Below are 25,912 nucleotides of genomic sequence, written 5' to 3' on the forward strand. Positions count from 1 at the left end.
AAATGGCATTAAATCACTACCTAAAAAAAAAAACCAACATGCATCATCCAAAAAGTAGTTGGTACCCGATTAGCAGATTTATGATAGCTGGTGTGCTGTTCTGTTGTCCCCATATCTGCTTGCTTTCCTGTGAGGTTAAAATGGCTGTTTTGTCTTGGTAGTGTAATCTATTACTCTCCTTTCCCTATTTTGTATTATTATTATGTAATCTTTATCAGAATGCCACAAGTCTCACAGACTTACCACTGTTTATAAGGTATTGTGTTTTATAACTTCTCCTCATCTTCCTTCTACATCTATAACCTCAGTCAATTAGGTGTAGTTAAAGACAAGCAGGAGTTAAGTTACAATTTAAACAATGTATTATTGATAATATTCATAAATAATAACAATAAGCAAAGTACATTTGAATTTTGGCAACCATACAACCTGTTAAATGTTGATGTGTAGTTTCAGGTGGCACACAGACTTGTTAGTTACTTAAAATGTCTCAAGTTAAGTCCTCATTTGTGGTCAGCTTTCATCAGAACAGACCTCATGCCTGTCTCAATATGGCTGCCGAGCTGTGCTCTTCATTGTGTTGTCCTTTTCAGTTCATGGTGTGTGAGATGCTCTTTCATCAGTTTGGTAAAAGAGAGAGGGCGAGGTAAAGCAAGCAAATTTATAGGTTTTCTGTCCATCCCCTAGAGCCAATAGGGTGTCATGGTACTTAATGGCTTCTGATACAAGCCAATTCCAAACAGCCATACTTCAGACCAATGGGGGGACAGAAAACATCTTCACACCTGCCCTCCAAACCAGGTGTTACGGTAAAGCTTGGCATTTAGGTAGCTTGGCTTTCCTGTAGGGGTTGACTGAGAGACTTCAGCAGAGAAACACTTGCCAAACTGGTTTGAGGCACTTCACTCCAACCCCGTCATAAAATTACCCAAAAAGAGGGAAGGAACCATCCAACCATCACTGTTATTATCTATAATGTAACGCTAATATTACATTGCTTTGTATAAGTACAAATAAAGACATGCAAAATATTTATCAACTTGTATGCAAAATTTCACATCCCAAACTGGCCTTGTGTGGGTGAGCCCCTGCCAGGGCTGTTGCCATCTCTATAATATCCATGCATTGTATGGCAGCATACAGCGGCATGAAATAACAGGACCACGGTGCAACAAACAATAATCAATGGACAACTAAGAACTATACTATAAATAGGTAAATAAAAAATGACGAGTAATAAGTAAGTAAATAGATATTAATAATTTTATGTAAGAATAAATCATAACATCAAATAATAAAGAAAAACAATAGTAACAAGTGTAACAAATGTACCGTATATAAATCAGCTACTAGGAGCAGATCGAAGTACATGGGGGCAGCACAAAGTTCAGAGTCAGGGCAGCCAAGGGGTAGAAAGTTGTTGTAGAACCTGACGGGACTGATCTGGACATTGCAGAACCTTCTGCCACATGGAAATAGGACAACGAGATCATGGGAAGAGTAGCACTTGATAAAGATGTCTTTAATGGAGGGCAGAGAGATCCCAATGGTCTTTTTTGCTGTGTGCACTATACGTTGTAAGTATTTATGGTTGGAGACACAGCAGTTCCCAAACCAGACGGTGATGTAGCTGGTCAGAGCACTCTTGATGGTGCCCCCTGTAGTATGTGATGAGAATGGGGGGAGGTAGGCGTGCTTTCTTCAGCTGCTGCTCCTTCATGGCTATGGAGGTGATGTTAATTGACCAAGTAAGGTCAACTGCTGCCAGGCGCACTAAGGAGTTTGGTGCTCTTGACCAGTTCCTTTCCAGGATCCTTCGATGTAAATCAGGGGTGTGGACAGCGTGGGCTTTCCTGAAATTAACAATCATTTCTTTAGTCTTGTTTACATTATGAGACAGATTGTTGCACTTTCACCAGTCTGCCAATTGTTGATTCATCACTCTGTTCGCTGAGCCATACCCACTGTTAAGACCTGCCACCTTAATGACGGTCTTAGAGCTATACTTATTCGTACGGTCGTGAATCAGCAAAGTGAAAAGAAGCGGGCCGAGAACACAGCCCAGGGGGCTGCCAGTGCCAAACGTGATGGTATTGGAGATGGTGTTTCTGACGTAAACTGTCTGGAGGGTCTCTCTTTCATCAATTCCAGTCGCCTAGTGTACCATTGTATCCTAGCAGGCTCAAGTTCCCAATGAACCTCTGTGGGATGATGATGTTGCAGGTTGAACTGAAGTCAATGAAAAGTATTCTAGCATAAGGGTCTCTTGTCATGATGTGACAGGGCAAGATGAAGAGCAGATGATCTGGCATCTTCACTGGAACAGTTCAGGTGATAGGCAAACTGGAGAGAATCATGTGATATGGGTAGTGGCCCAAGACCAGTCTCTCGAAGCACTTCATGTTGACAGGTGTGAGTGCTACTGGGCAATTGTCAATTAATGCAAGCGACAGTGGACGTCCTCTGCACGGGTATGACGATGGTGGTTCTGAAGCACTTTTGGACAAATACCTGCCTCAGGCAAATGTTGACAATGACTGAATAGATAGACATCTGTCAGCTGGCTTGCACATTCCCTGAACACTCGGCCAAGTATGTTGTCTGACGTCAGCAGCTTTGAATTGTTTACATTCAACAAAGTTCTTTGCATGTCAGCAGTGGACAAGTACAGTACCTGTTCTTCCTGAAGAGGGATGGACTTCCTCGCAGGTATGTCATTCAGGGTATCAAAGTTATTTTGAATATCTGGAAGGGAGGTATCACCACTGCAGACAGGTGGTGTGGTCTTATAGTCTGTGACAGCTTGTGTGTCTGTGGGGTCCTGAAAGTGGCTGTGAATTTTCTTGCCACACATTCACTTAGCTTCTTTGATACCCTGAGATAGGCTTGTCCTCTCCATCCTGAGGGGCTCCTTGTCATCTGATCTAAAGGCAGCAGTAAGGGCTTTTAACAGTGCATGTACCTCCAGTGTCAGCCATGGTTCCTGATGTGCACATGTTCTAATAGTCTTTGAGACAGTCTCACTTGTCAGAGTAGTCAGGGGACTCGTGATGCATACTCCTCCTCTAAGTCAATCTGATGACCATAGGTGGCAGCTGCTTTGAACGTGCGGTGCTGTGCTGCCAGAACTTGCACACAAAGCAGATTTTACAAAGATGTTCTGGAAATTGAAAATGTGTCTGCAGCTGTCAGAAACCTCTTTAACAAAGCATGATCACTGACTAGCAACAAAAGAAATTCCTGTCGAAGTTGAGATAAGGATAAAGATCTGGCCGCTGCTCATCTGTGGGTGGCTAAAGTTGCCTTTTACTTGTCGGCAGTTTCTGAGTTTGAACAGTCCTTGTTTTTACCTCACTTAGCATGTTTAAGCCATCCTAGTACATCGACTACCTATTCAAGAGCCTAACAGCTTCAGAATTTGTAGTAAATAAAAAAAAATTAAATAATAATAACAACCAACAATCTTTCCTGCAACAGTGCTCTGTGTATGAGGGATTCTCAGTCAGTGGGTAGCGACCCAATCAAGGCCTAGGAATGGCATACACGACTGGGGTCTCTGATTTATATACGTTTAAAGGCTTCTCCCAGGACCGGTGACGTTGGAACTTGTTTCAGAGTCTTATTCTCTTTCTCAGATGCGTGACCTGCTGCTAGCTCCATATCTTCTTGACCCTACTGTATCTACAGGCTCTTTAACTATCACTTGGTCAGTCAAGTGCCAGCTGCTTCTCCATGCCCCCCTCACTTGAGACAAGTGCATGTTAGCACTGCAGACTGACAGCACCAGTTTGGTGGTGATTGAGTCTGTGAAGTTCACTTGCCGCGCCGTGGAAGCTCATCTCACTGCAGGAGACACTACATGAACATCAGTTTGGGGGAAGCGCCAAAGCCTATGGAGCACAGTCATTATAAAAGCAGCTTAGCTCCTTGCTATCTGCAGGGGAAAGTGAGGAGCAGAGGAGATTCCAGCAGACTGCCTCTCTGAAACCTGTCATTGAAGGCCGTGTTAGCATCTTATTAAGCACTTATCTGACATGTTCGTTCCCCTTAAGCCGAGTGCAGCAACATGAAATATCCAAGCTGTCAGAAATGTGTAAGCCTCACCTTAAAATGAGCTCCCTGCTGCGTTGTTCCTGCCTGCCGCCTCTCACTCCATCTCTCTCGGAGTCAGCCCTGAGAGACAAGCCTCCTCTTCTGTTCAGCTGCTTGCGTGATTGGCGGGCCTTTCTAACAATTCTAAGAACTTGTTGCAGAGACAACTTCACAATGCGCAGCCCACTTAGATCTGTTGTTCTGGTTTGACTTTGCCCTGGGATTCCCTGAGCGTCAAGTTGAGATCTGAATGTCCAAAATCTCATTAGTGTTACTGGGCAAAACAGTGGCATATAGAATCTGACAAAAGCAAGGAGCTCGATCAGAGCTACTCTGTCAGCAAGATGTCAGAACTATACGGGTTAACTGTCATGTCAACTCTATCCACAAGCGGGAACAAGTAGCATTAAAAAGGGAAAGTGGAGGGTAATGTTGCCGACCACTTGGAGAGGCTTCTGCTGGTAAATGAGATTAAACCAGAAGCGCCCAGTTGCCAGGAGGTGGTATAACCTTAACTGCCCCCTCAGACGCAGGCTCTGTTGAGATGCCACTGCCTTTCCTGAGCACTCTGCAATAGACAGTGAAACCTTGGTTTGCGAGTGTTTTGCAAGACGAGCTGAAAATTTTCACTTGATAAACTAGCGAAGTCTTGCAATACGAGTTGTGCGTATACGCTTTGTCCACCAAGCGTCACGTAGGGATTGTGGGTAATCGTCTCCAATGCTCATTCTCAGTCGGCGTGCCTCACTCATATAGTCAACATCCGTATGAGCGTATACTGTTTACTATAACGTGATGACCATGCGTGTGTGTGTTGTAACGTGTGAGTCTCTGTCTTGCACCCCAAAACACGAAGCTGAGTATCAGTACTTTAGTAACACCAGCTTTATTCAGTTTGAAACCGGAACAGCGCGGTTATTTATTGTAGCAGGATCTGCCACTCTCCTATACACAGACACAGCAGTCAGCCAGGCTCGTGCCCAGGTTAGTGGCCAAGTAATACTGTGCCCTGCATTTATAATGTTCCTTGCATCACCCATCGACGGCGAGCGCTTATAGCTTCACCGCGATCTTTTCTGATTCGCTTTTACGGCGAACTGCTACAGCGCTGGGAGCCTGCGTTTGCTTTGGGATGCCCACACGTTGTCCTGCTGGGGAGGGAATCCCAAAAGAGTTTAGAAACCTTACAGTGCGTAAAGCCTTTTCTTTATTTTGTGTCCAAGTGTAGTGACTCTTCAGGCAAAAGCAACTGTCATTGGAGACGTTTCCTTGTTAAAGTCGCAAAAAAAGAAAAAGATTCCAGTGAGCCAACAGATAGCAGGGATTCCATTAGTTAGAGTGGAGATTTTGTATTAATCATTTTTATATAAATATTTGTGGGCTGTGAAATGAATCATCTGAGTTTCCATTATTTCTTATGGGGAAATTCGCTTTGCTATACGAGTGCTTTGGATTACAAGCACATTTCTGGAACAAATTATGCTCACAAACCGAGGTTCCACTGTAAAGTCATCTGCAGCCCAGTCATAGCAAAGGTCAAAATACCGCATGAACGTCAGGACTGCTTACCACCATTTAGAGCCCTAACAACGAAATACAATCGACCCTTGACATACCACTGGCCTGACATGCGAACAACTTGATTTACGACCAACATCTTGCGTTACGACCCGAATACGGTCACGTGTATCCGCTTGTGCGATTATAAACAAACAGCCGAGAGCGTTCGTAAGCGTCAGTCGGAGCCCAGATACATGTGTTTGAGGACGTAATTTCTGTCAGTGCAGTGATTTATATATATATATATATATATATATATATATATATATATCTATATATATAATTCACTACGACCATGGCAAGCAAGACGCATAACTGCTAAGGAAGGAAGAGAATGTAACGAAGGTAAAGAAAGCGATTGTTAAGAGATGTTAGCTAGCGGGCTGGTGCGGCACATGATGATGTCATCAGGCTAAGTCAGCACCAGCTTGCTTTGGAGTGTATTATTACAGCAGTTCACAACACGGCCAGCTTTGAACTGAGTGCTCGACTAATGTCATTATTAACTCGAGAAACAGCGATCACAATCGAAATGAAGAAGGAAATTGGGCGGAAATATGAGTGGCGTTCATGACCGATCTCGCTAATATGTACAGCATGTCGAAATCCACCATCTCGACAATTTTACAAAGAAAAGATTTGCATAAGGAGGCTCCTTCTACACAATAACCACCTTCTGTTTCATTCTCCTCTTCCTCCCTTCCTGCAGCCCAAAGATGTCAAATTAAATGGTGAGTACAGTGTGAAATTGTTGTTTCTGGTAGGCTAGGCACTTTTTATAACTTTTTGGTTAGTACATTAGAAAATTATTGGTGTTTTTGTAAATTATGCACATTATACAACCCTTTTGTATTATGAAAAGGTTAAGTAAGTGTTGCTGTGGGAGGTTCGGAACGCATTATGGGTATTTCCATTATTTCTTATGGGAAAAATAGTCTTAACTTACAACCAACTTGAGTTACAACCAGCCCTAGAGAACGAATTGAGTTCGTAAGTCAAGGGTCCACTGTAGAAGTGTCACACCTTCTAAAAAAGGCAGCAGTTGACCCAGAGAGACTCTTTGCATATTGTAGTAGTAAAAGGACAGTCAAGGAGGAGGTGAAGAGTATCAGGAATAGCCAAGGGGAATTAAAAGATACACTCTATGAAATAGCAAATGCTTTGAACTTGCACTTTATTGAGCTTTATGCATGAAGAAGATCAAGTTGATAACCTCCCAAAAGTCACGGAAATTACTAAGAAGGTACTTAGTGATTTGGAAATTGTAGAGAGAGAAGTGTTGCTTAGATTTAATCGACTCCAATCTAACAACACATTTCTACTCGAGCGCTTAAGGAAGTTAGCGAGGACAGATACAAACCCTTGACGCGATTGTTTAGAAAACACTGGAGAAATTCTTAAAGACTGCGAGCTATGAAACGTTAAGACGTAATATAAAAAAAGATGATCAGGCTGATCCAAGTAACTGTAGGGTAGAAAGGTTAACATGCATCACAGGTAAATTCATTAGGGGGAATTATTAAGGGAAAAACTGAGCAGCACATGAGAGAGGCCGTGTTTTACAAATAAGCTGGGGTTCTATGCGATAGGAGAGGTGCACGTCATGTTACGTACATTGATTTTAAGAAGGCTTTTGTAAGGTCCACCGTGAGAAGTTAGTAATGAATCTGAAAGAAGTGGGAATTCAAGATACAGTGTATTTAATTCCGCACTGGCAACTGAAAGCTATGGTGAGAGGAACCTTTTCAGAATTAAGTGGTGTTAAATACAGAGCCCATCAGGCACAACTGCTGGGGGTCGCTGCTCTTTTTAATGTACATTATCTGGACACGGATATAAAAGAGCAAGCTGGTGAAGTTTACAGATGACACTACATTAGGAGGATCACTGGATAATCAACCAAGTTATCACAGGGTGAGCGAGATGGCATACAGGCTTGAGCAGATGAGATTTAATGTAAGTAAACGTCAAAGAGTACACCGAAGAAACAGGGGTGCTTCTACGTTAAGGGCCAGTGTGGGTGCACAGCCCCACCAGATGATGTAGGAAATAAATAGCAAGCTTTCCTCAGTAATTTAACTGATTATTTAAGTGTTTATCGCAACCGTCAACTCTGTCTTCTTAACCAAGCTTGTTTCTAGTTTTGCATTATGTGCTCAATGTAATTTCTTATCTGCCTTTTGTAGTGTGTGACGCCATCAGTTTCCAGCTGACAGGGCCCTGCAGTGTTCTCTCACTGCCCAGGATGTGTGTGCACATGTGAAATCTGAACTTCTTCAGCATTAAAATGAACACCGCTTGTTTTCTTTTTTTTTTTCTCTTCGAATTCCATGCTTGGATGTCCAGTTTGAGTTTTTCCCAGTTGCTTATATACAGTGTAAGCCAGTGAAGAGATCTGAAAAGATGTCTGGACCTGGAGAAGTGCAAATGCTTGGGAAACTCCAATGAGGGTTGTTAAGTGTAGATGAAGTCAAAAGGCGAAGAGCCAAAAGATGTACCATCACAAAACAAAGATAGTGAAATGCCAGTAAAATCAAAAAGTGAGCCGCCATGAGTCAAAAATCCAAAGATATACAGTGATCCCTCGTTATATCGCGCTTCGACTTTAGCGGCTTCACTCTATCGCGGATTTTATATGTAAGCATATCTAAATATATAACGCGTATTTTTCGCTGCTTCCCGGGTTTCTGCGGACAATGGGTCTTTTTACTTCCTGTACATGCTTCCTCAGTTGGTTTGCCCAGTTGATTTCATACAAGGGACGCTATTGGCGGATGGCTGAGAAGCTAACCAATCAGAGCACGCAGTTAAGTTCCTGTGTGCTGAGTGGCTCAGTGACGGAGCCAATTCGATTCCCGCGTTAACCAGGAAGTCTCGCCTCGCTCATTCAGCATCAACGTGTTTCGCTGTGTAAAGAGTTAATTTTGTGCTCATTTGTGTTTATCTTTGTGTGTAGTCAAGCCCTTCATTAAGGCTCCAAAACGATCTGCTCCTGCTACTGCTTCAGGGGCCGTGCCCAAGAGCCAATGGAAGATGTTAACGACTGCCGAAAAGGTAAACGTTTTGGATATGTTGAAGGAAGGGAAAAGCTACACCGTTGTAGGACGCCATTACGGCATCAATGAGGCTACGATTCTTTTTATTTTAAAAGTAGGAAAAGAATATAAGATCTACGGCCGCAGTGTCCTTTTAACCAGGGTGCAAAACGAGTTGTAAGTGGACGTAATAAGGCAGTAGTCTGGATGGAATCTGCTTTAGGGATTTGGATTGAAGAAGAACAACGGCGGTGCTACACAGTCGCCTGAAGAGGCTCCTTTAGAAGAGCTGTAACGCTCTCCTTTGTTGTGCAGTAAAATTAAACTCATCGTTATCGGACAAGTCATCGTGTCATTGTTGGTGAGTACCCATAATTGATTTTCTGCTTACAGCACTTAGTACATGTACGTACGTTTAGTGTCACTGTACACACATTTACTGTATACAATTTTTCTTGCATTGTACGTATTTATTGCTGGTGGCCTGTCTATCGTAATGGCTGTAACATGTGATATCGGAGACACTCAATATCTTTAAAATAATATTTAGGTTTTACTGTATATAAACAGTGTGTTTACATACATAATTTCAATGAATCTTACCTAATATCTAAGAGAATACAAAGGGATTATGCTGTATAACTGTGCGGGGAATATTTATAAACAGTGTGGGAGAGTTTATAAGGGCTTAAAATATATAAAAATAACCATACAAACATATGGTTTCTACTTCGCAGATCGAGGAGAGATTATTGTACATCCAAAGGCTAGATTCAAAACGTTGAACGGAGAATTGCAATGAAATAATAGTCAAAAGACATTACCACTGAGCACTCCATGAAGTTGTCTACTGGATCCATAATCTCGGACGCCGGGGTTATAAAGAGTAACATAAGTGACGTGGTGCTTTGTGCCTTCGGGGTGTAACAGCCCTAGCAACATTCAGAGTCAACAGCATAGTGATGTAGCAGACTCAACAAATGACGATGACAACATTTTATGGACGTTAAATGATTAATACTAAACACCCATTCATTAACACAAGTAATAGCTGATATATAAAGCTACCAACAACAATGAACAAGGTGTCCCAAATCATATAATTGTAAGTCAGTTACACTGATCAGAATGGGGCTGAGAGGTTGATCTTGAGCTTCACCTACCGCTAAGGAGGATCACCAGACAGCACTAAGTGTGAAAAAGCCGCTGTGTGATCTTCTGCTTTGTGGAAAAGAAGTTTAGTTCAATGAAGAACAGACGTTGTGTTATCGTGGAATTTGTGAGTCTTCCCAGGTCCGCTACTAGGTGTGTCTACTCCCGCACCTGAAGACTAACTCGCACACACACACTTAGGGATCCTAGTTACACACAACTATGTACGAGTGATGCCACATCAGTGATACCTCAAGCCTTTCATTTGTCCGTACTCCACACAGAGGCTCACTACCACCAGCACTAACAAACAGATGAGTGTCCCTAGGCACACGAAGGCTCAAGACCCCTTTGGTTATAAGCCACTTACCAGCCAACAGGGTCTTACTTCTAACGCACTGTTAAGGTGTGGCAGCCCTCAGCCTTGGTAACCCTGTGAGCAAGAAAGCAGCAGTCGATTTATTTAGTCACTCTTGATGTAAAGATAAGGTAAAGGCAATGTGGCATCTATTAAAGTATAATATTACCAATGGAAGAAAAGTATAACAGAGAATAGAAAAGAATTCAAAAGTCTGGCTATAGTCTTATAAAAGCTTACTGAAAATCAGCATTGTCAAGGGGGGATGTTGGCCTGGGTGGCTTTTTAATTTAACAATCAGTGTAAAGCCGAAGTGAAGTTCACCAATTGGGTTCTTTTACTCTCTCTCTGACGTGTCTTGGTTGCTGATGTCGCTTCCAATGTCGTTCTGCTGCCTTCTGTCATTTCTGTCATCAGATGGGACATTATTTATGTTGAAGTTCCAGGTGGGGGCTTTGGGACATATGACATTACACACATTTGATTGGATAGCTGTCCTTGTGATGAAGGACTCGGCTCAAATTCTTTAATCCTTCAAGCGCCCATGCACTGCTTTCCATTCCCATGTTGTGAACTGACTGAAAAAGATGTACTAAAGTTATACGTTTTTCTGGTGCAATACTTTCAATGTAAAGTGCCCTGATAGATCTATATAGATAAATAGATAGGTGAAAGGCACTATAAGATAGAAAAAAACACTATAATAGACAGACTGCCAATACTGATACTCTGTGCAAGAGAGGACTGACTATACTTCCTTAGAAGGCTGTCGTCCTCTAACATCTGCAATAAGATGCTGCAGATGTTCTATCAGACGGTTGTGGTGAGTGCCCTCTTCTACGCAGTGGTGTGCTGGGGAGGCAGCATAAAGACGAGGGACACCTCACGCCTGGACAAACTGGTGAGGATGGCAGGCTCTATTGTAGACACGGAGCTGGACAGTTTGACATCCGTGGGAGAGCGACGGGCACTGAGCAGGCTCCTGTCAATCATGGAGAATCCACTGCATCCACTGAACAGGATCATCTCCAGACAGAGGAGCAGCTTCAGTGACAGACTGCTGTCACCATCCTGCTCCACTGACAGACTGAGGAGACCCCACACTATGCGACTCTTCAGTTCCACCTGGGGGAGTAAACGTTAACATTATACAAAGTTATTGTCTGTTTTACCTGCATTGTTATCACTCTTTAATGTTGTTATTATCAGTATGCTGCTGCTGGAGTATGTGAATTTCCCCTTGGGATTAATAAAGTAAGTACCTACCTACAATCCTTCCTTCCTTCATACCCACCCACGAATTTTCTATATTTCTGCATAAATACGACCTAAAACATCATCAGATTTTCACTCAAGTCCTAAAAGTAGATAAAGAGAAACCAGTTAAACAAATGAGACAAAAATATTATACTTGGTCATTTATTTATTGAGGAAAATTATGGAATATTACATATTAGTGAGTATGTGAACCTTTGCTTTCAGTATCTGGTGTGAACCCCCAATAACTGCAACTAAACGTTTCTGGTAACTTTTGATCATTCCTGCACACCGGCTTGGAGGAATTTTAGCCCATTCCTTCGTACAGAACAGCTTCAACTCTGGGATGTTGGTGGGTTTCCTCACATTAACTGCTCGCTTCAGGTCCTTCCACAACATTTTGATTGGATTAAGGTCAGGACTTTGACTTGGCCATTCCAAAACATTAACTTTATTCTTCTTTAACCATTCTTTGGTAGAACGACTTGTGTGCTTAGGGTCGTTGTCTTGCTGCATGACCCACCTTCTCTTGAGATTCAGTTCATGGACAGATGTCCTGACATTTTCCTTTAGAATTCTCTGATATAATTCAGAATTCATTGTTCCATCAATGAAGGCAAGCCGTCCTGGCCCAGATGCAGCAAAACAGGCCCAAACCATGATACTACCACCACCATGTTTCACAGATGGGATAAGGTTCTTATGCTGGAATGCAGTGTTTTCCTTTCTCCAAACATAACGCTTTTCATTTAAACCAAAAAGTTCTATTTTGGTCTCATCCGTCCACAAAACATTCTTCCAATAGCCTTCTGGTTTGTCCACATGATCTTTAGCAAACTGCAGATGAGCAGCAATGTTTTTTGGAGAGCAGTGGCTTTCTCCTTGCAACCCTGCCATGCACACCATTGTTGTTCAGTGTTCTCCTGATGGTGGACTCATGAACATGAACATTAGCCAATGTGAGAGAGGCCTTCAGTTGCTTAGAAGTTACCCTGGGGTCCTTTGTGACCTCGCCGACTATTACACGCCTTGCTCTTGGAGTGATCTTTGTTGGTCGACCACTCCTGGAGAGGGTAACAATGGTCTTGAATTTCCTCCATTTGTACACAATCTGTCTGACTGTGGATTGGTGGAGTCCAAACTCTTTAGAGATGGTTTTGTAACCTTTTCCAGCCTGATGAGCATCAACAACTCTTTTTCTGAGGTCCTCAGAAATCTCCTTTGTTCATACCATGATACACTTCCACAAACATGTGTTGTGAAGAGCAGACTTTGATAGATCTTTAAATAACACAGGGTGCCCACCCACACCTGATTGGCATCCCATTGATTGAAAACACCAGACACCTCACCTTCAAACTAACTGATCATCCTAGAGGTTCACATACTTTTGCCACTCACAAATATGTAATATTCAATCATTTTCCTCAATAAATAAATGACCAAGTATAATATTTTTGTCTCATTTGTTTAACTGGTTTCTCTTTATCTACTTTTAGGGCTTGAGTGAAAATCTGATGATGTTTTAGGTCATATTTATGCAGAAATATAGAAAATTCTAAAGGGTTCACAAACTTTCAACTACCACTCTATCTATCTATCTATCTATCTATCTATCTATCTATCTATCTATCTATCTATCTATCTATCTATCTATCTATCTATCTATCTATCTATCTATCTATCTATCTATCTATCTATCTATCTATCTATCTATCTATGATGCTCTATATAATAGATAGATTGATTTGTCCCCTATTTGGCTTTTTAAAGAAGCTCTATAAATAAATAGATACACACACCCTTTGGTCTGAACACACACTATAAAGTATGAACGTTCAAAAGAAAGAAAACTTCTTATTTGGCAGTCCCAGTGAGGCTCTATACTGGTGTATTGCTGTTGGCACGAAGGACCCCCAGTTACGTTTCTTGACGCTCGTCTGCTGAATGATTTTTTGTCTGAAAGTCCTCAGTGTGTCACATTCATTGTTCCTGTAAATTCTGCTTTCTTCCTGTTCACCCGAGCAAAATTAAAACTTACTGTAATCAGTCTGCAGTTTTAAAACGTGAAGATGTTACGCTCCATGACAGATATCGACGCTCATTTTATCACTTGTTTGTTGCACACTGGCTAGCGTTGTGTTTGTAGTCTGCGTGTTCTTTCTGTTATTGGGGTTTGTCTGTTTTTGCACATCAAAGCCCTTCGATTCTGAACTTGAAGTCTGATTCTTTCAGTTTCTCCAGTTCATTGCCAGTAGTTTTTCTGGCCAGCAGTTGGTTGTGAGGCTCTCCGTTTACTAAATGTTTAAATCTCTATTGCTCTACTTTTTCAGATGAGGAGCATGCCAGAGGGTATCGCAATGACCTGATGCCAATCAAGATGGACCAGGCACCAAGAAGCGAACGGTGAGTGTCAACTTGCTAGATTTTAGCTAAAGAGGAGCTGCTAGGAAGTACAAGTGTTAGATGTAAATGCACAAAGACTTAGGAGTGGCGGTGGACTGGTCACTATCTACAGCCGGGCAGCGTACAGAAGGTGTGGAGGACAAGTCAAGGGAGCACACTAGATGGTCTTGATCTCCATATTACAGAATAGGCGTAGCAGCACCAGAGAAGGTCCTGAGGGAGTGATGAGAGCCATTCCAGGACTAAGATTGTTTAAACAAGCGGAGATTAAGAGAGGACTTGATTGAAGGGTTTAAAATGGTGAAGAGAATTCGGATCCCTGCTCTTACTATAAACTGAGCACTTCAGCAAGGACACGGCTGGACACTTGTTAAGAGCACATATAGCACACATGTTGGAAAGTTTGCTTTGACTCATGAAATAAATGGCCTAGTAGTAGTAGTAGTAGAAGTCCATGATTGGATTTTAGTGACCTCTCAAGTCTCCACTCAATGTTATTTTAGAGGATTCGGGTGAATGCGATTCGCAAACTTGTGGGGTTGTTGGCCTGTTCTGCTGCAAGTTGTTCTGACGTTTAAATCCTGTTAGTCTCCTTATATTCACATCGTATGGGAGGTCGCGCCCTAGTGCCACCTCACAGATCCGGGACCCTTGGCTTGAATCTCGTGCCCGGCTGTGTGTGTCGTTCCCATGCCCTAACTCATCTCATACACATGGGCACCACTTGAATCGGAGATTCCTAACCGGCCCTGTCTGTGCTCGTGTTGGCCGTCTGCTGGTCTGTCCAGGCTCTTTGCTGCCGTGTACCCAGAGCTGCTTACAGTGGTGTGAAAAACTATTTACCCCCTTCCTGATTTCTTATTCTTTGGCATGTTTGTCACACAAAATGTTTCTGATCATCAAACACATTTAACCATTAGTCAAATATAACACAAGTAAACACAAAATGCAGTTTTTAAATGATGGTTTTATTATTTAGGGAGAAAAAAATCCAAACCTACATGGCCCTGTGTGAAAAAGTAATTGCCCCCTGAACCTAATAACTGGTTGTGCCACCCTTAGCAGCAATAACTGCAATCAAGCGTTTGCAATAACTTGCAATGAGTCTTTTACAGAGCTCTGGAGGAATTTTGGCCCACTCATCTTTGCAGAATTGTTGTAATTCAGCTTTATTTGAGGGTTTTCTAGCATGAACCGCCTTTTTAAGGTCATGCCATAGCATCTCAATTGGATTCAGGTCAGGACTTTGACTAGGCCACTCCAAAGTCTTCATTTTGTTTTTCTTCAGCCATTCAGAGGTGGATTTGCTGGTGTGTTTTGGGTCATTGTCCTGTTGCAGCACCCAAGATCGCTTCAGCTTGAGTTGACGAACAGATGGCGGACATTCTCCTTCAGGATTTTTGGTAGACAGTAGAATTCATGGTTCCATCTATCACAGCAAGCCTTCCAGGTCCTGAAGCAGCAAACAACCCCAGACCATCACACTACCACCACCATATTTTACTGTTGGTATGATGTTCTTTTTCTGAAATGCTGTGTTCCTTTTACGCCAGATGTAACGGACATTTGCCTTCCAAAAGTTCAACTTTTGTCTCATCAGTCCACAAGGTATTTTCCCAAAAGTCTTGGCAATCATTGAGATGTTTCTTAGCAAAATTGAGATGAGCCCTAATGTTCTTTTGCTTAACAGTTGTTTGCATCTTGGAAATCTGCTATGCAGGCCGTTTTTGCCCAGTCTCTTTCTTATGGTGGAGTCGTGAACACTGACCTTAATTGAGGCAAGTGAGGCCTGCAGTTCTTTAGACGTTGTCCTGGGGTCTTTGTGACCTCTCGGATGAGTCGTCTCTGCGCTCTTGGGGTAATTTTGGTCGGCCGGCCACTCCTGGGAAGGTTCACCACTGTTCCATGTTTTTGCCATTTGTGGATAATGGCTCTCACTGTGGTTCACTGGAGTCCCAAAGCTTTAGAAATGGCTTTATAACCTTTACCAGACTGATAGATCTCAATTACTTCTGTTCTCATTTGTTCCTGAATTTCTTTGGATCTTGGCATGATGTCTAGCTTTTGAGGTGCTTTTGGTCTACTTCTCTGTGTCAGGCAGCTCCTATTTAAGTGATTTCTTGATTGAAACAGGTGTGGCAGTAATCAGGCCTGTGGGTGGCTACGGAAATTGAACTCAGGTGTGATACACCACAGTTAGGTTATTTTTAACAAGGGGCAATTACTTTTCACACAGGGCCATGTAGGTTTGGATTTTTTTTTCTCCCTAAATAATAAAAACCATCATTTAAAAACTGCATTTTGTGTTTACTTGTGTTATATTTGACTAATGGTTAAATGTGTTTGATGATCAGAAACATTTTGTGTGACAAACATGCAAAAGAATAAAAAATCAGAAAGGGGGCAAATAGTTTTTCACACCACTGTATGTTGACTGCTCTTGAATCGTGAGGCGCTTGTAGACGGGTGCCATCCACATTAAAAATTGAACTGAATTCTTAGTATATAGCAGTTAAATTTAAAAACTCATAATTGAAATCAAACTCCACTGGCTAATCTAAAAAAGAAACAAATCAGTGCATCTCAGGTGGGCTTTGTTTCATCCGAGCCCCCGCATCTCTGATTGCCTCCACTTCCACTCTGTGCAGCTGAGGCTTGGGAGGTGCCACAGGCGGGCAATTTTTTCAGTCGTTTTTTTATTTTTTGTTTCCGCTGTGCTGGAAGGAATTGGAAGGATCCGGGGGGGTGGGGGCTACACATGTCATAACCCGCCCGCATCCGGCAAGGATGTGGAAGCCCCTGCGTTAAAATTCATCCTGCTGTGAAAATAATGCAAAAACATTTAGGTAGGCAAAGCGGAGAAACAGGAGCCATTAAGAGTCGCGCTCTTCCCCATCCGGCGACAGTCGTCCTCATTGCAGGCTGGCGTGACTGGCGTGTCTGCCGTCCTGCTGCTACTACTGCTGCTGGGAAATGGGCTCATTAGGAGCATTTGAAGGAGGTGGACCGGATTAGGCACGGACTGCGGGCAGCTGGCACTCAAGGGTCCGGATACTCTGAAAGTGGCCCGACTACTGGAGCATTATGGGCTGAATGGCTCCTGTGCCCCAAGTGTTCTCATTCCAGCCTTCCCTCATTTCTATACTCTGTGCCCTTTCAGCCTGAGACACCATGACAGTTACTCTAGGCAGAGGTCCCAGGATCCCCTGCTTCTGCTGATCTTTCTGGAGGTCTCCTCACAGCCCTGCAGCCTTGTTGCACTTTCTGTTTTATTGGATTTGAATTCCCAGAGGATACCACTTCGGCTTCTTCCATTTCACCCTGAATAAGACATTGCCATTGACAAGACCTTATCCTGACTTGTCGGGTCATTACTGTCACGTGTACAGAGTACGGTGAAGCTCTGTGATGCCACGATTAATGAGTGTTACTGCTTGACCTCAAAACGTCCATCTTCCTACCTGAAATGGTGTCCTTATCTTGATGTGTGTATACCACTGATGCGCCTAAACACTGCAGTCACTCCCAGATGAAGCGAGTGTCGTCGACTGTCTCATGATGTCAAGGTCAGCTGGCATTAGGAACTCGTAGTCGGCGTGTTGAATGTATGTTGAATATGGGCAGGCGTAAATGTACCTGAGTGACCTTAATAAGGACCAAATTGTTACGGCCCAAAGTCTGGGTCAGCACCCCTAGGCTTGTGGAGTCCTCTGGTCAGCTGTGGTGAGGACCTACTGACAGTGGGCCAAGAAGAGAAGAACCCCAAACATCTGCCATGGTGTTGGTAGGCCAGGACTCGTGGTCAATGAAGGCTGACCCATCTGGTAAGAGCCAATAGAAGGCCCGTTGAGACACAAATCACAGGTAAGCTTAAAACGGGAGTAACGTGTCACGACACACAGTGCATTAGGGACGGTGTGGCCACAGGCCAGTCAGAGCGCTCATGCTAACCACTGTCCACCCCTTACAGTGGCCATGCCAGTGTTAGAACTGGACCATGGATCATTGGAAGAAGGTCACCTGGTCCAATGAATCCCATTTTCTACTGTATTGTGAGGATAGCAGGGTGTGTGTGTGTGTGTGTGTGTGTGTGTGTGTGTGTGTGTGTGTGTGTGTGTGCGTGCGTGCACCGCTCACCAGGAGGGAAGAAGACCAATCAGCAAAGGGAGTGCGATGCTTTGGGCAATGTTCTGCTGGGAAACCCTGGGTTGGGACATTCATGCAGACCACCTACCTAAACATCGTTGCACACCTGGTACCATCCCTTCATGGCAACGGTAACCCCTGAAGGAAGTGCCATCTGTCAGGCGGATGGTGTGTCCCTGCCACCCTGCCCAGTTTCTTGAGGAATGGTTTGAGGAGTATGATGAAAAGTTCCAGGTGTCGCCTGACCTCCAAATCTCCAGCCGTCAATCGAGCCGAGTGTGCGTAGGCTGTGTTGGACCAGCAAGTCCAGTTTGTGGGGGCTCCACCTCACGACATCCAGATACCACAGGACTCCTGCAGTCTGGCAGCACGCAGAGGAGCAACAGCGTGCTAGGCCGAAGGTCGTGATGGTTTGGCCTATCAGTGTACGTTTACATTATCATCATCATCATCATCATCGCTGCGTTATTCTATATTTACAAATCATATCCCATAGCATGGAGTGCATTCACATGAAACGAATCATCTTGTCCAGCAGGTGGCAGCCGCCTTACACTTTGGTGGTCTGTTCAATTCCTCGAGTTGCCCCCCGGTGGATGCGGCCCACGCTGGCCTCAGAGGTTACTTTGAAAGCAGACCACTGACCCCACGTGAAATCCGCGAGGAGCCAAAGCAGCCCAGGTGGGAGTAGGAGGACTCGGCCTCGTGGAGAAGAGCGAGGTGTGGGCGAGTCCCCCAGCCTTGTCTGAGCTGCACGGCCTTCTGCTCGTCTCACACTTGGTGAGCTGCAATTACATCTCAGTGGTAATTCATGCTAATCAATTCACTTCCATAAATGCAGCGTCGTTTGAAGGCTTTCCAGTTTTATTCACCTGCGATTTCTGAGCAGCAAATTAACGACGTGAAGGTGCTTCACAGAACAATGCTGCATATTTGTTCCCTTGCGCTCAGCGCTGTTCTGTTTTTCTTCCTTCTCGCTGCTGTCAGGGTTTTGCACGTCAGCCTTGTCAGACAAGCCGTCGTTCCATCCTCGGGTGCCGCTTTCTTGGCATGAGAATGTAATGTATGGTAATGAGAGACTCAAGAAATGCCAGTCTCACTTTGAGCCTGCACGGGATGGCACAAGTGGCTCCACATTGCCAACAGCAGTGGTTGTGACATCAGGAGGGGGTGCATGTCAGGCAGCAGGTGGCTCAGCTAATGGAGCTGATCAGGCGACGGGCCTGAAAGAGCAAAAGCAAAATGGCCCTTGGCCTGACCACCTTTAGCACTCTCAAAGGATTTGGTGTGGACATCCCTGTACCCACTGGTCGACTGGGTGCCCTACCTCAGTTGTTCCCAGCCTTGTGCCTGTGGATGTTGGGATTGGTTCAACACTACCTTAAAGAGCACTGCGTATGAGGACCTGCACATGCTGGACAACCCGAGTATAACTCAGTGACCGCTGGGTCTTTTCTGCTACCCTGTTACAGCCCCCACACCACTTCCTTTGGCAGAAGATGCCCACTGACCACTTTGGCATCTTCTGAAATGAGGGAATGTGAACAAAAGCAGAGACCCACACTAACCACCATGGCATATCCACTGCTGGCAAATGTAACCAGTGAAACGGTGAAATGCCCACTGATTCTGGCATGTCAGGTGTTGTGCCATGAGAAGAATGAGGAGATGCCCAATGTCCACACTGGCATGTCGAATGATGTGCCACATGAAGATATGAAGAGCTGGGCAATGTGGAGAAAAGAAACAACACCCACTGGCATATCCACTGCTGGGCAATGTGATAAAAGGGAGAAATGCCCGCCAACACTCCTTGCAAGTCCAATAATGTGCCATGTGAAGACAAAATGGACTAAATGGACATTTTTCTCCATTGCAGTAGCAGCAGAGCTGGACGGTGACCTTCGTTTTCTTCAAGTCCCTCACACCATTTTCTATGAGCTTGACTTAGTGGCCCAGCGCACTTTGTGTGGGTTCAGGGGGGTGTCACATACACAGCCCCTCTTGTCTCCATCTTTTCACTGCTCTCCGTTCCCCTGCTGCTTTTATGCAGCTAACTTGAAACGAATCCCACTATCCCATGCCAATCTAAGATGGGCCTCGGAAGAATCTATAGATGCCAGGTGAAGCTGGCCTCTCAGACATGGCACTTTGTGCAGCTTGGCGTTAAAGGAGCTGCCCACGGCCAGTCACCTAGCCCGTCTCACCGAGCAGTTTGCCATTTGTGTCTCCTCACTGCTCTGCTCGCTTCAGCTCCAAGGATGGCTGCCTTGCACAGAGGACTCCAGCAGGTGTTGCTGTCGTCTTTTTGTTCAAGTTGACTCCAGGATTTAGGCCTCTGCCTCCGCGGCCCAGAGAGCTCACACGCTGGCCACATGGAGTGCTGGCCACATCGACGTGACGGCGTGGAGCCTTCTCGGCTTGCTGGCCTCCGAACAGATGGCCGTGTCTGCAGCAGGTAGTTGATTCCTCGCTCTACCTGCCAGCCAGCAGGGGCTAAACGATGTGCACGAGCGGAATGAAGTGCAGGTCACCGAGGCCACCTCATTACCGGCCTTTTTTAATTAAACGTTGCCTGCAGCGCGCAGCCGGTTTTGTGAGGATTTAGACAAAAGCGCTCATGTCCTTATTAGAGGGGAATGAAGTTGCAGCAGGGGGACGGGGGGTCAGCCAGCATGGGCACAACACAAACATGACAGCAGGCTAATTAGACCGTGCCACCGCAAGGTGTGTCCACTCAGTCTGACCGAGGCCACATCATTACAGAACCAGCCTGACCAACGAGCCTCTGGGGACAAACCTGCTGACTGACCTCCAGTCCGGCCTCCGGCTGAAATCGGTGGTCTCGTTTGTAAAACTGCGTAGACTCCGGCGTGAGATATGCAAACACCACAGGGCGGCCAAAAAATCCAATCTGTAAAGTTCAATGCTCCAGAATTTCTCTTTCTAAAACGCAGTCAGGAACGACCAAACATGGACTATGCTAATCGACCTCATGCATATGCAGAACTTCATTGGCAGGCAGAGCAGCCTCCCTCCTGCATTCCAGGGTGTCTTCACAACGTTGTAGCGTCTGAGCGGTCCGTATGCACGATGACTAAGGGCTCACTCAGTTACTTTACCAGCCACCCGTTCTGCACGTCACGTCACCGACCAGGCCACTGAGCCACGACGTTTGTGAGTTTCGTCTCGCTAGACATCCCATTTGACTTGTGCGTCGTTAGTGGAATGTCACTGCTTATGGCTAACAAAATGAGCTTCATTCTCACGAGGTGCCCTTAAAGTGCTGCGACACTGCCACACAAAAGCTGGATGTAGCGGCCAGCACAGCGGGCATGACGGAGTGAAGCTTGGCAGAGAGATTCCGGACCTGTCGGCCAGTGCCCTGAGAAGTGATGTTAACTGACGAATAAACGAAAACAGTCCTCAAGTGCAAATACGCCACATTGACCCTCTTAAAGGGAGCTACAGTGCAGTCTGGACGCCGCATCCAGCCCTTCAGTGTCTACCACGTCAAGGCACGTCATGCTAACGGCTCAGAGATATGAAATGCCGCGTCTGTCCCCGAGTCGCCATTTAGCTGCTTTGGCTGCATTTCCCTACTTGACCAAGCATCTCGTCATTCCTCTAAAATGTCGCGTGCGCACGGCTCAGAGTTACCTCCCGTCAAGTTTTCTTTTGTAAATCCCAGCGTTTGCGTGGCAAGCTGCACCCTCCCGTTTCAAGCCTCTTTTTGTGTCTACACAGGCTTTAATGATTGGACCCCAAGGGATGGCTGATCTCTGGTGGCACCAGGACAGGAGCCAGGAAGAGTCAATCCGGTCCGCACAGGCAAAGGATCAGCGGACTGACACAAATAATAAAAACGAGAATAAGTGCTGACGGACCCCTTCATTGTGCCGGGACTGGCCAGTGGTGCTGACCTCGGAGTGAGGAGACCAGGGAACTGCTCCCCATACCAGCTGTGGGACCAAGTCCAGCGCCAGGCACTGAGGCCTTCAAGTGAGCGCCCCCTGGAAACAAACACTGGTGCCAACTGTACACTGCAGTCCGAGTCCAGTGGTCCATGTTCATGTCCATCTGCTCTGAGGACACACAACCTGTCCATGTAACTAAGGCTTTCAGTTGACTGACCTGTGAGACCCCAAAGTGCAGCCGAGGAGGAGAACCACTGCTTCAAAAGCACATTGATGTTGCTGACCTTCAGGACAAAGTCCTGCTGCATGTGCAAGGACGGATTCTGAACGACAGCTCGACACTGACGCCTTTATCGGGCTGACCTCGAGAACCAAGAACTGGACACCCCTTGACCTCTGAACTGTAGCAAGGCACTAAAAGTTTGACCTGACCGCTGTGGCTAAAGCCTGGCACCAGGTTTAATGGGACTGATGTCTAGGATCAAGAGTGGACACCAGGTGATGTTTGGGACGATGAAAGAGTGACCCCTCAGGTGACCTCTGGAATTAGGACCTGGGGTTGAGACTGGACAGGTCCTCTCTTCCTCCTAGGGAGCATGTTACCCGTGAGACTCGTGATGACATTCAAAAGTGAGGAATTGTGTCAGCTGGTGGTGCCGTCCTGCTTGGCCCCCTTCATGCTCGGTCCTCCGATTCTTCCTTCTGTTAGTCTCTCAGCTTTCATTGTTGCAGTCGAGACGGACCTCCTGCCACCATCAGTAAAGCTGGTGAATGCCAAGCTCCTCGACTGACGGTTGATAACGTCTCTCATCGGTCTTCACTCCCAGTGTCGCCAGCTGATGCCACTTCCTGCACGAACAAGCTTGCCACTGGGTCTCTGAGGCCTCACCAACGTCCTGGCGTGAGCCTGTGAGCTGCGACAGACACTTCACAGCTGCTCAGGATCGCGGCCACATGTTTGTTTATTTCACAACATGCAATTTTCTCTCTTTGCCTATTAATTATTTTAATAGGAATAGATGGTGTGAAGCAAAATGCAATTAGGAACCTAATATCGTCAAGTGCACGTGGCCTGACAAGAAACGGCAAGGCACAGAGGAGCGCAGAGCCAGTTCCCAAATTACGCCCATAACATTGCCATGCCAAATGCTGAACTGATGACTGCTCTAAATGACATCCCCCTGGACTTGGGTAGAAATCTGCTGGAACGAAGAGCGTGAAGCAACCTTCATCTGTAAACGGTAGAACGTTCTGCCAGAATGGACCAGAAGAGATGATGTTGTTATGATGAACCCAGGAGGAGCAGCTCGGCCCCTTTACACCGAATCCTGCCGACTACGCTGGTGCTGGGAGGCAAGTCTTAGATTAATCCTCAGCAATTGTTACTGCAGGTTCATAGGTTCTCTCAAAACGTAACTGTCTCATTTGTGAAATGCCTCCATCCTCCATCTTGGATGTAACTGGAATGATTCCTCGTGTTTTTTTTCCCCCCCACTGTGTTTCTATTTTTTTTCATTTGCATATGGATATGAAGCTAATGTCGCATTCTGTGTATTCAAGTCGTGGGGTTTGTCAGATGTCGCCGTTGGGCACCAGCCGAATGCTGACCTCCCAGCACGGACCTGCCAATGAAGTGCTGCCTGACGGAGCCGGTGCTGTACGTAGGGTTTACGGTCAGACAGACTCTTTGTGAGGTATTCCTCGCCATGGCGTTCTATGTTTTGTACTTCTGGAGGAGCCGAGTGCAACCTGCTAGAATTTATCAGAGCGAGTCCTGGACTGGTGGCAGTGCGCCACCGGCTTCACGGGACTCGCTAAGATTAAGGGCTGAAATTCGCTGGCAACATCGCGTAATGTCACCTGGGCCTGCCTGCCTGTATGTTTAAACTGTTCATCCTTCTTTTTGCTTACTTTTTGGTCGTTGCTGCTTCATGTCTGTGAGTGCCGCAGATGTGTGACGCTGTGTAGAACAGTAATTATCCGAGCTTGACCGATTCCTACTGCTCCTTTTCTTTCATTTCTCACTTTTTTGATTACCAGATATACTCGGGTACAAGTCGGGTCTTGAAACCTGAAAAATCGATCATAAAATCAGACCCCGACTTATACGCCCGTTCAAAAATACGACATCTTCCTGCCTCCTCCGATCTCACATCAGTTTCTCTGACACATCGAATTTTGTTGCAGCAGCGCAGTTACCAATTTCTTTCACTACTTCAATGACATTTAATTTAAAACCAGCTTCATATTTTCTTCTGATCGAGCGCTCCATCATAGATGAGGGATACTCTTACAATAAAAGTGCACGAGGGTGTGAGATACAAAAATTACAAATCGCTTCGGAATCGTTCGGGTATTACTGTGTGGTCACGTAGGCACAATACATAGAAAACAAAAAGGCCGTGTGCCCCGTGGTTACTCTCAGGCGGGCGTTAGCATATCATAATCCCTTGGACCAATAGCGTGAGTTTTCTGCATTCGACTTATACGACCGACATTATAAAATACCAGAAATTATACAGTAAAGTCAAGCCCTGACTTATCCACGAGTACATACGGTGTGTTTTTTTGAGATACGTTTTGGATTTGGTGACCTCGCTGTTAGCCGTCTGGTTACGATCCCTTGTTTGTTAAATGGCTCTCGTCGTCGTCATTCCATTCATTTTCGTAACGTCGGTTTGCTCTCCTCTGCCCTTTAAGTCTCACGTAGAAGGAAGCGACAGCCGACCTTAGAGTTCATGCTGCACCAGCCCCGAAAGCAAGACGGCAAACTGGAAGCCACCTCTTAAATTCAGAAGCCTTCTGAGGCGTTTTAGAAACCCGAGTGTCCTGCAGCCAAACCTGTCAGACCACTGGTGGTCACAACCAAGCAAACGGCCTTTTGTCTCATACAGATCCTCTCATGCCCACCGTAGGACATCTGTGTACAAACGGGCCAACAGTAGGCTGAGTGACGGGCTCGGGGTCACAGTGTGAGCAAACCTGCGCCACCGGGCCACATCACGTCAGGCTCAAGTGTTATCTTCTTAGAGGGAAAAAATGATTTAGCACAGCGTGTGGCATTTCAAACCAGACGGACGCACACTGAGAAACGAGTGGGAAGAAACAATGAGGGTGCGCCAGGGATGCCACCCTCCTCTCACCTCATAGCCACTTGTTCTTCAACCTGCTGCTCTCATCCTTACCAAAGGGGAATTTACTTGCAGAATTAACGTCACCATGCTGTTATTTATTTCATGTTTCTGATATTTACCAGTGAAACCCGTAAGAAGGCCCTCTGTGTGTCCAACAGTGAAAAACACAAACACAACCTCGACGTCAGCAGGGCAGCACTTCGAAATCAACGATGAGGAATCAAGAGGGACCACGACACACACAAAGCAAAGTGGGAGAAACGAGGGTCCTTCGGAGAGCAAAGCGGAGCGAAGTCCAGCACTTGGGGTCCGGCGGCAGTGGGCATAGGAGAGCAGCATCACTGTAAGTCAATCTGCGGATCTTCACTTTACAGAACATCAGAAGGGGGCCGTCTGTTATATAGTGCCTTTCACATCTGTCTGTCTACTGTATGTTATATAGTGCCTTTCACATCTGTCATCATGTAGTATCTGTCTACTGTATCTGTTATGTAGTGCCATTCACATCTGTCTGTTATGTAGTGCCTTTCACATCTGTCTGTCGTAGTATCTGTCTACTGTCTGTTATATAGTGCCTTTCACATCTGTCATCATATAGTGTCTGTCTACAGTCTGTTATATAGTTTCTTTCACATCTGTCATCATGTAGTATCTGTCTACCGTATCTGTTATATAGTGCCTTTCACATCTGTCTGTTATATAGTGCCTTTCACATCTGTCATCCATGTAGTATCTGTCTACCGTATCTGTTATATAGTGCCTTTCACATCTGTCTGTCTATTGATTATATGTTGTCTTTCATCTCTCTATCCATCATATTCTGTCTTTTCCCCATCTTGCTTGAATGTTTGCCCT

The 25,912-nt window shown here is 45.2% G+C and overlaps 1 long non-coding RNA gene across 1 annotated transcript in view; it reads left to right on the forward strand.

Annotated features, from left to right (window-relative positions):
* The window catches only part of LOC120516994, a 61,245-nt gene that overhangs the window by 29,871 nt on the left and 5,462 nt on the right, over nt 1-25,912 (forward strand). The window contains exons 3-4 of the long non-coding RNA XR_005630956.1: nt 13,788-13,860; nt 25,180-25,400. This is a non-coding gene — a long non-coding RNA (uncharacterized LOC120516994). The remainder of the gene's footprint in view (nt 1-13,787; nt 13,861-25,179; nt 25,401-25,912) is intronic.

This window comes from Polypterus senegalus, chromosome 16 (assembly GCF_016835505.1).
Source record: "Polypterus senegalus isolate Bchr_013 chromosome 16, ASM1683550v1, whole genome shotgun sequence".
NCBI lineage: Eukaryota > Metazoa > Chordata > Cladistia > Polypteriformes > Polypteridae > Polypterus > Polypterus senegalus.